Source organism: Enoplosus armatus, chromosome 17 (genome assembly GCF_043641665.1).
Source record: "Enoplosus armatus isolate fEnoArm2 chromosome 17, fEnoArm2.hap1, whole genome shotgun sequence".
NCBI lineage: Eukaryota > Metazoa > Chordata > Actinopteri > Centrarchiformes > Enoplosidae > Enoplosus > Enoplosus armatus.
This window is the reverse complement of record NC_092196.1, coordinates 19,428,748-19,437,550: the sequence shown is the minus strand read 5'-3', so window position 1 is coordinate 19,437,550 and position 8,803 is coordinate 19,428,748.

The following is an 8,803-nucleotide window of genomic DNA, read 5'->3' as shown; positions in this document are numbered from 1 at the left end:
ATGGTCCTGTTCCCGTGGCAACTGGTCAACACAGTGACTCAACAGCAAGGAAACTGGAACTTTTCACTTAAAGGACCAAGAGGAGTTCAAGCCTGACTGAACACTGATTAAATGTGAGTCATATGTTTTTATCTACTCACTGACTCATTCTGTTCCACAGTGACAATTTTCATTTATATTTATTTTATTTACAAAGGAACTGAGTCGTTCTCCTCTTTAGTTCTTATTTAACCCAGCAGAGGGCGCTGTAACCAAACAATATGTGCTCACCTGCAGCACTTAATCTGCTGATTATTTTCTCCATCAATAGATTGATTGTTTGGTTTGTAAAAAATCACTGTTGGGTAGTTTCATTTATAACAAAATGCTTATTTTATAAGCTCGTCATGTGTTTTGTGTGTAAAAATGTTAATTTGTAAAGTTACTACAGCTGATAAATGTGAAGTAGAAAGTTCTGAGAATAAGCGGAGTAAGAAAAGGTAGCATGGAAAGAAAAGACTCAAGTAAAGTACAAGTACTTCAAATTTGTACTTAAATACAGTACTTGAGTAAATGTACTTACAAACCACCACAGAACTTATGTTTAGTAAAAATAACAATGTACTGTCATTGTTAGTCGTGCCGATTGTGAAATATATATATATAAATACAGATACAGATACTGATGAGGTAAATGAGCTCCTTCAGTATTCTGACACTGTTCAGGGATTGTAAACACTCAGAGGAGCTCAACATACTGCAGATATGACCTTTCTGTCAGAGCTGCTGGCAACATAAGCAGGGATTACACCTCATGTCATACAGGAAACACAGTTATCTGCCGTCTTAACCTCCATATGTGCTGCCTTATTTTAATGTTTTACATGACTTTTGCCATTGTACTGGCAGTAAAACAGGTTCTCTCTGTCTGTATCTTTGGGTTTTGGACTGTTGACACTGACATTTGTGCCGTTCTGTGATGGATTTTTGCCGTTTTCTGTCATTTAACAGACTGAATCATTTGCCAATCAATCAAAAAACAACAATACATTAATCAATAATGAAATAATTGTTAGTTGCATCCTTAAATTGAACTATCCATCAGTATAAAATCCTTAAAATTAGCTCCACCTCCAAAACAGAAACACTCTCAGGGGCCGTTTAAGTACATGAAAATACTTACGTACTTTTACTGGAGTAACATTTTAAATTGCAGGAGTTCTACTTGTAATGGAGTATATTTACAGCGTGGTATCTGGACAGTGTCAGCCTTGTCCAGAGCCCCCCCTGAGCTCCCCCGAACCCCCCTCTGCTCTCTGCATACCAGCGGCACACCTGTGGTTCTCCATTTAAAGAAGAGTGATTGGGAGAACCTGAAATCCACTTTGAAGTGATCTGCCAGTCGTAGAGGCATAAATATGCATGAGAGGAATTTCATAAGAGCAAAGATGAAAGTCACATTTTTTTCTCAGAGGAAGAATGTCGTGTTTTCTGCTCTTTTTATTCATTCAGTTTGAGAAGTTTTAGTTTGATCCTCAGAGGGTTTTATTACAGAGACTGAGAACAACAACCTGTATGCACCACCTCATTATTAGTGCTAGAACTACAGAAATACTACCCTTTGTCAGTTAAAGCAGTTGAAGTGTCAGTTGAAGTTGAAGTGTGAGAGCTGAAAGCCGCTGCAGTTTAACCCCTGCAGGCAAATGAATTGTCAGTTTGTTTGTATTTTCCCATCGTGGTGTCACTACTTTCACTTAAGGATGCGAGTCCATCTTTCACTGCTGCTGGAACAGTAAATCAAACTATCTCAGACTTGGAGGCATCCTGACTGGATCTCGTCCAAGTTGGTCTTTCCCCGTACACCTTCGTCTCCAGACGGGATTTCCTGTCTGTGTCTGAGGGAGGGGCCGGATCTCAGGAACCAAAGCTCCCAGTACTGGTACTGGGATATGTACTGGGAATTGGACATTGGAATTGGAGGAAGCCAGGGACAGCAGTGAGCACATCCACCCTCACCATTGCTTTGTTTCCTGCCTTCATTGTTTAAGATGAGCAGGAAGGATGAGCCATCGTGAAACCATCATGGCTATTCTTCCCTTCTGTTGCTGTAGTGTGGCGTCTCCTGGCGATGAGCAGGATTAGTCACGTAACTGCACTTTAAAACTAGTTGTCTGCAGACGTTTTTTGTGGTGCATGTCCAGTCAGAGGTCAACATAGCACAGGGTTAGCAACAGAATACACATCCAATCCAATAAACAGACCTTTCATACACCCGGGGGTCCCTCTACAGCTGCTTGGGGATACAAAGATTGTGGAGTAGATTTAAACTAACTTGAAAAAATAGAAATTAAGTTGTTGTTGAGTCATGTTGAGTCAGTTCTAACACCACATGTTGAGAGAGTGAAAGCTAGCAAGTCGACAGTGACGTTTAAACAGTTATAGATATAGATATACATATAAATGGTTGAAATAGTTAGCCAACACCAACAATAACGGATAAACATTTGAAATTGTTTGCTAAATTGAAACTTACTTAAATTTGGCTTAACCCTTTACAACCTTTAAAACTGGTACTTTGAACTGTAGGTTAAAGGAAAAATACAACTTCCAGTGATTCTACCTCCAGTATGAACACCAGTATTTCATCTGCTCTTCCACAGTGATCACAGAGTGACTGACATCAACCTCAAATCTACCATAAACACAGAGCTGAGAGCTGCTTCCTTCCTCGTCCTGAGACATTTCACATGCAGCCTAACATGAAGAAGAAGAAGAAGAAGCAGCAGCGGCCCCGAAAAGTCACCAAAGAACACCACGAAAATGTAAAGTATGAAGTCAAACAGTCAAAGAAAGAGTGAAATACATCATTAAATGCTTTTGACTGTTTTTCATGAACGTGAAAAAGTAATCTTCAAGGAAGTAGTGTGTTAAATGTTTCTGGTTTGTTGGGTATAAACACGAGGACTGTGCAGTGACCCTTAACACCTAAATGGATAGTTTGACATTTTGGGATACATGCTTATTCATTTTCTTGCTGAGAGTTAGGTGAGAATGTCAATACCACTCTCAATGTCTGTATGGTAAATATGAAGCTACAACTAGCAACAAGTTAGCTTAGCTTAGCACAAATGCTGGAAACAGGGCAAAACAGCTAGCCTGGCTCCAGGAAATCGCTGTGACCCACTTAGAAATAGTCCCGCACTAGCTGTCTCCCCCTGTTTCCAGTCTTTGTGCTAAGCTATGCTAAGCTTGGGTTTAGTGCTAATTAGTATGCTAACATGCTAAACTAAGATGGTAAACATGTTAAAAACATTATACCTGCTAAACATCAGCATGTTAGCATTTTCATTGTGATCATGTTAGCATGCTGACATTAGCATTAGCATCAGCTGTAGTTTGTGTTTAGTGCTACTTTAGTTTATTAGTTTATTACATGTATATGTATCGGCACGTTGGCGTTGTCATTGTGAGCATGTTAGCATTTAGCTCAAAGCACTGCACCACACAGAATCGCTAGTGTGGCTATAGACTAACTCTTGTTGCATTACTAACAAGCTACATGACATAATCACATGTTGAAGGCTTGATGGGACATTTACTTGATATAACACCTATCCATGGTGTTTAGTTAACTGTATAAAACGTATAATTATATAAATACACCTGTGCTGATTCACGTAAGTGCCATAATCACGTGATTTAACTGAATCATGGTTTAAGGTTTCCATGGACAAAACCTCCCAGGCCTTCAGCTCCAACAGGCTGGAGTTTGAGAGCTTCGTGGCTGAGATGATTCAGTGGTTTTCGGACCGTCAGCAGCAGGTGGAAGAGCTGTTCAGCCACAGTGACACAGACAGAAGTGGATCAGTCAACCTGAAGGATTTCGAGCTGGGTAATCCATCTTCTCTCTGCACCGTCATCCCCAAACTCTAAACAAGCTGTGGGGAATGTGTCCCCCTGCCCTTCCTCTTCCTCTTTGGTGAACAATTTTAGTATTTTCTGTGATTACGGGCATATACGCTAAGATCTGTGGGGGCTCAGATTGAAAACTCTCTTGTCATTTTTCACAACAGCCTTCAGTGTCTGTTCCAGCCCCTGTGAGTGTCAGATAAAGATAATCTTGAAGGAAAAAGAGATTAGAAAGAGATATGGGTCAGTATTAACCAAATGCCACAGTGTGGTTGTACTGAAGTATTTATGGAGGGTACTGTGAGTCAGACTTTTGATAATGCAAGCAGTGGTTCATTTCTTCTTATCCCCTCTCACAGATAAGAGCAGTTCTGGGAAACAAAACCGGGACAATGTTCCTTTTGTCTGTCAAACTTCAGGCACTCTGAGTAAACTATACTTTTGTACTGAAGGGTGTTTGAGGAGCTCCAAAACCTGCAGGACTATAACTCTGAGGCACAGACTGTGATTTATTGGGAGTCACCTCTTTTCAAAATGCAAGAAATCAGACAGTATGTGGCAAATTCCCATTTTTCCAGGTTTGCCAAACTACACTGGAATCCTCACAGTGTTTTTGGCTTAAATGTCTCGACAACTGTTTAGCATGAAATTTGGTTAATGAAATGTTCATGATGAATTGTAAAAACTTTGGTGATCCCTTTATTTTTTATATAGTGCCATCAGTAGGTCAAACTATAACTAAAAATAACAAGTTAAAACATATGAATAAAATTATATCAGGTTGTCAGGTTGAAGAGCACAAACCTTTAAAAAGAAAACTGATTCTGTACTCGGACGAAACAGTTCAGCATCCCCTCAAGATTTTAATAAATCCACAAATTCTTACAACCAAAAATGTTCCAAATATGTAAGAAAAAGGCCTGAAAATCTTCAAATATATGCTCACAGTTCTGCCTCTTTAGAATGAATTAATAAAGAAACAACTTAATGTTTGAGGAGTGTTTTGCTTCCAAAATAACAAAATAAATTCCTTTGCAAAAGAAGAAACTGGTTTTCCACAGATTCTGTAATTGAGAAATTGAGACGTGGCGTTTAGAAGAGACCGGAGTTAACCTCAGTGTCTACCATTGAACTTTTGCTTTAAAATAAGATATTCTTACGTCTGCACCATTTAAGAGTTTTTTTGGAGCGTTTTCAGACAAGAAAATGTTAAGAAATCCAGCTCAAACAGTTAATGTGAGTTTCAGAGGAGAGTTTTGTCCCATTATGGTCTAAATGTCGTTTCAAAGGCAAAAATTAGTCATCACATTTGAATAAAGTATTGATATTGAGAAATACTCCATTATCATTGATCCCTGTGTCCCTGGCTGCAGGTCTCATGAACTTGGGCGTCCCTTGTCAGCAGTTTCAGCTCCACATGCTGAGTCAGCTGCTGAAGACCAACAACAACAACACGATCAGTTATCGAGACTTGAGCAGACAAGTGCAGAGACGGAGGTAAAATAAACTGTGTCCCTTTGTTTGAGTGTGTGTTTTGTGTTTATTAACTGTGGCTGTTCTTCTCTCTTTTCGTCATCGCAGACTGATCGACACTCAGACGTCACAGGACGGTTTGGAAAGAAGTACTCGTCATCAGTTAAACCCTGAAAAGTATGTAGACACGAATGTCAAGATTTTGAGTTACTTGCACTTGAGTATTTCCATTTTATGCTACTTTATACTTATATACTTAATATTGGACTTTTTACTGCATTACATAAAGTACAAGTAACTGTATATAAAGTAGTTAAAACTAGCTAACTGTATATAAAGTAATTCAAACTAGCTAACGTATATAAAGTAGTTAAACTAGCTAACGTATATAAAGTAGTTAAACTAGCTAACTGTATATAAAGTAGTTAAAACTAGCTAACTATATAAAGTAGTTAAAACTAGCTAACTGTATATAAAGTAGTTAAGACTAGCTAACTGTATATAAAGTAGTTAAGACTAGCTAACTGTATATAAAGTAGTTAAGACTAGCTAACTGTATATAAAGTAGTTCAAACTAGCTAACGTATATAAAGTAGTTAAGACTAGCTAACTGTATATAAAGTAGTTCAAACTAGCTAACGTATATAAAGTAGTTAAGACTAGCTATCTATATATAAAGTAGTTAAGACTAGCTAACTGTATATAAAGTAGTTTAAACTAGCTAACTGTATATAAAGTAGTTAAGACTAGCTAACTGTATATAAAGTAGTTTAAACTAGCTAACGTATATAAAGTAGTTAAGACTAGCTAACTGTATATAAAGTAGTTAAAACTAGCTAACTGTATATAAAGTAGTTAAGACTAGCTAACTGTATATAAAGTAGTTTAAACTAGCTAACGTATATAAAGTAGTTAAACTAGCTAACTGTATATAAAGTAGTTAAAACTAGCTAACTATATAAAGTAGTTAAAACTAGCTAACTGTATATAAAGTAGTTAAGACTAGCTAACTGTATATAAAGTAGTTCAACTAGCTAACTGTATATAAAGTAGTTAAGACTAGCTAACTGTATATAAAGTAGCTAAAACTAAATAAAAGTAGCTCCACCTCGAGCATCAACAACAGTAAAATGCTGTTCTAACACTGATGCATAATAAAATCAGTCACAGAAGACATTTTACTGATACTTTTAGTACTTTTTTTGCTGATAATACTTATGTACTTTTACTAAAGTAGGATTTTGTATGCAGGACTTGACTATTTTTAAATTGCTGTATTGGTACTTTTCCTTCAGTAAAGTATCTGAGTACTTCTTGCACCGCTGTGCAATACATAACAAAGACACAGAAGGAGCAGCAGCTTGTTTTAACTTATAATAAATCATAATAAAGCCATCAAATACGTCCCAGAACGTCTCTGTTCTTTGGCTGAACTGGAACAAACTGAGCAGCTCATCACAGCTGAGTTGACGTTCAGACCAAACCTCCTGGCGTGAGGTTAACCAGTCAGAGTTATTTCAGAGCGCCAGAAGCAGTCGTTTATTTCAGAGCGTCAGCTGTCTGCAGTAAATCTCACTGAGATCCTGTAACTTGAGACATGAAGACTCAACAACTACGTAAACAAAGGAGACGTCACCTCCACCTTTAGACAAGTGCTGCTGCCTTTTTTGACCTGGTTGCCATAATTGTTTTTTTTTGTGTGTGTGTGTGGCAGAGGTGGAAAGTAACGTGTAAATACATTTACTCAAGTACTGTAATTATGTACAATCTTGAGGTACATGTACTTTACTTTAATATTGTCGGCGTCTGAGTACAAACTGTACCACCACCTCAGTATTATTGATAGAACTACAGTCATACTTCAAAAGTGGGAAGTAGCTAAGTAAATGTATTTGGTTCATTTTGGGAGACTACTACTACTACTACTACTACTACTACTTATAAAGGGAAATATTGTACATTTTACTCATTAACTACGTGGATCCTAAAGTATTAGTCTTGTGGTGCAAGTATTTTAGGTACTAGGTACTTTTTACCCTTTTTTCACCACCTTTATTTGATTGATTTATTTGTGTGATCTAACATCAAATTTTAACCAACAGGTTCATCCGTCTGAGCGTCAAGCTGATCCCCTTCGACTCCGCTGCAGCCCATCCAGGGAACCTTGAGGTGGTTTTGTTGAGCAGCAGCAGAGTTTTCAGGCTGATCAGGATGATCCAGGACCGGGTCGGGATCCAGACCTCCAGGCTGGAGGTTTTCCAGAGCAGAGTGCCAACAGAGGAGGCCCGCCTGCCTCCAGAGAGCTCCCTGGAGGAGTGTGGCTTCAGAGGAGGGCCAGAGGAAACTCCTCCAGAGGACACTGTGTACTACGACTACAGACTGCCGCTTGCAGACTGTCCCGTCCTCAACTGTGACCACTACTTCAGGTCAACGCCAGACCGTCCATAAGTTACACAACTGTCTGACTGTGTTTTTAGCCACCCTTGCTAACAGTAGCGATGTTCATATTATTGGAATGTTATTACTGATGCTTTAAGATGTCACAGCTTGTGGAGGTGGAACACATTTTAACTACTTTATGTACTGTTGGGTGGTTTAATCTATAGCACAGTAAACTGGTCACGTTTTGTTTGTAAAATCTTTATCTTTAAAGCAACTCCTGCTGTCAGACAAATGTTGAGGAGTAAAAAGTACAATATCTCCCTCTGAAATGTAGTGGAGTAGACGTAGAAAGTACCTCAAAAATGCTGAACGTTTAAAACCTGCAGTGTAAACATAAAGTTGAACGATCAGGAAAGTTTGGTCTTTAAAGAAGGTTTATGTCAGAGAGCTGCAGGGGAGCCTCACACTCAGTACCTTGTTTACACTTCAATTAAACTCTCAGATGTTTGTTCACATTTGAAGTAACGTGTTAAAATGTTTATACTGATATAAAACAGTGTTTTTAATCGTGGCCTCAGGGGGCCACAGAGGCTGAACGGTGCTGTGTTGGAATCGGTGGAAAGTGCTTGGCTAGTGGAAACCACAGAGCGGCTATAAACAGCTGCTGGTGGCGGCCACTAAAGCGTGCCATGCAGCCGACACACCCAGCAGCTTCCCTGCTGCTCCACCCTGCCAGACTTTTACATTCCAGCTGCAAATGTAGTTCACTCCAAAAACCTGCTGCTGCTTTGTTTGTTCACCCAACAACACACACACACACACACACACATTACAGGAGAGGATTTATGCATGAAGACACAATAACCAGAAAGCAACATTAACAAAAGTGCAACGTCTTCAAAGTCAAAATAATATTTATTCCATAGTTTCAAAAATACTGCGCAATATAAATATTACAAAACGGAATACCTTTTGTGTGTCAATATACTTGAACTTAAACACTGTTTACATTTGGGATGAAAACCCTAAAAGACAGACTTCAGACGAGGGCTGCAGCAGT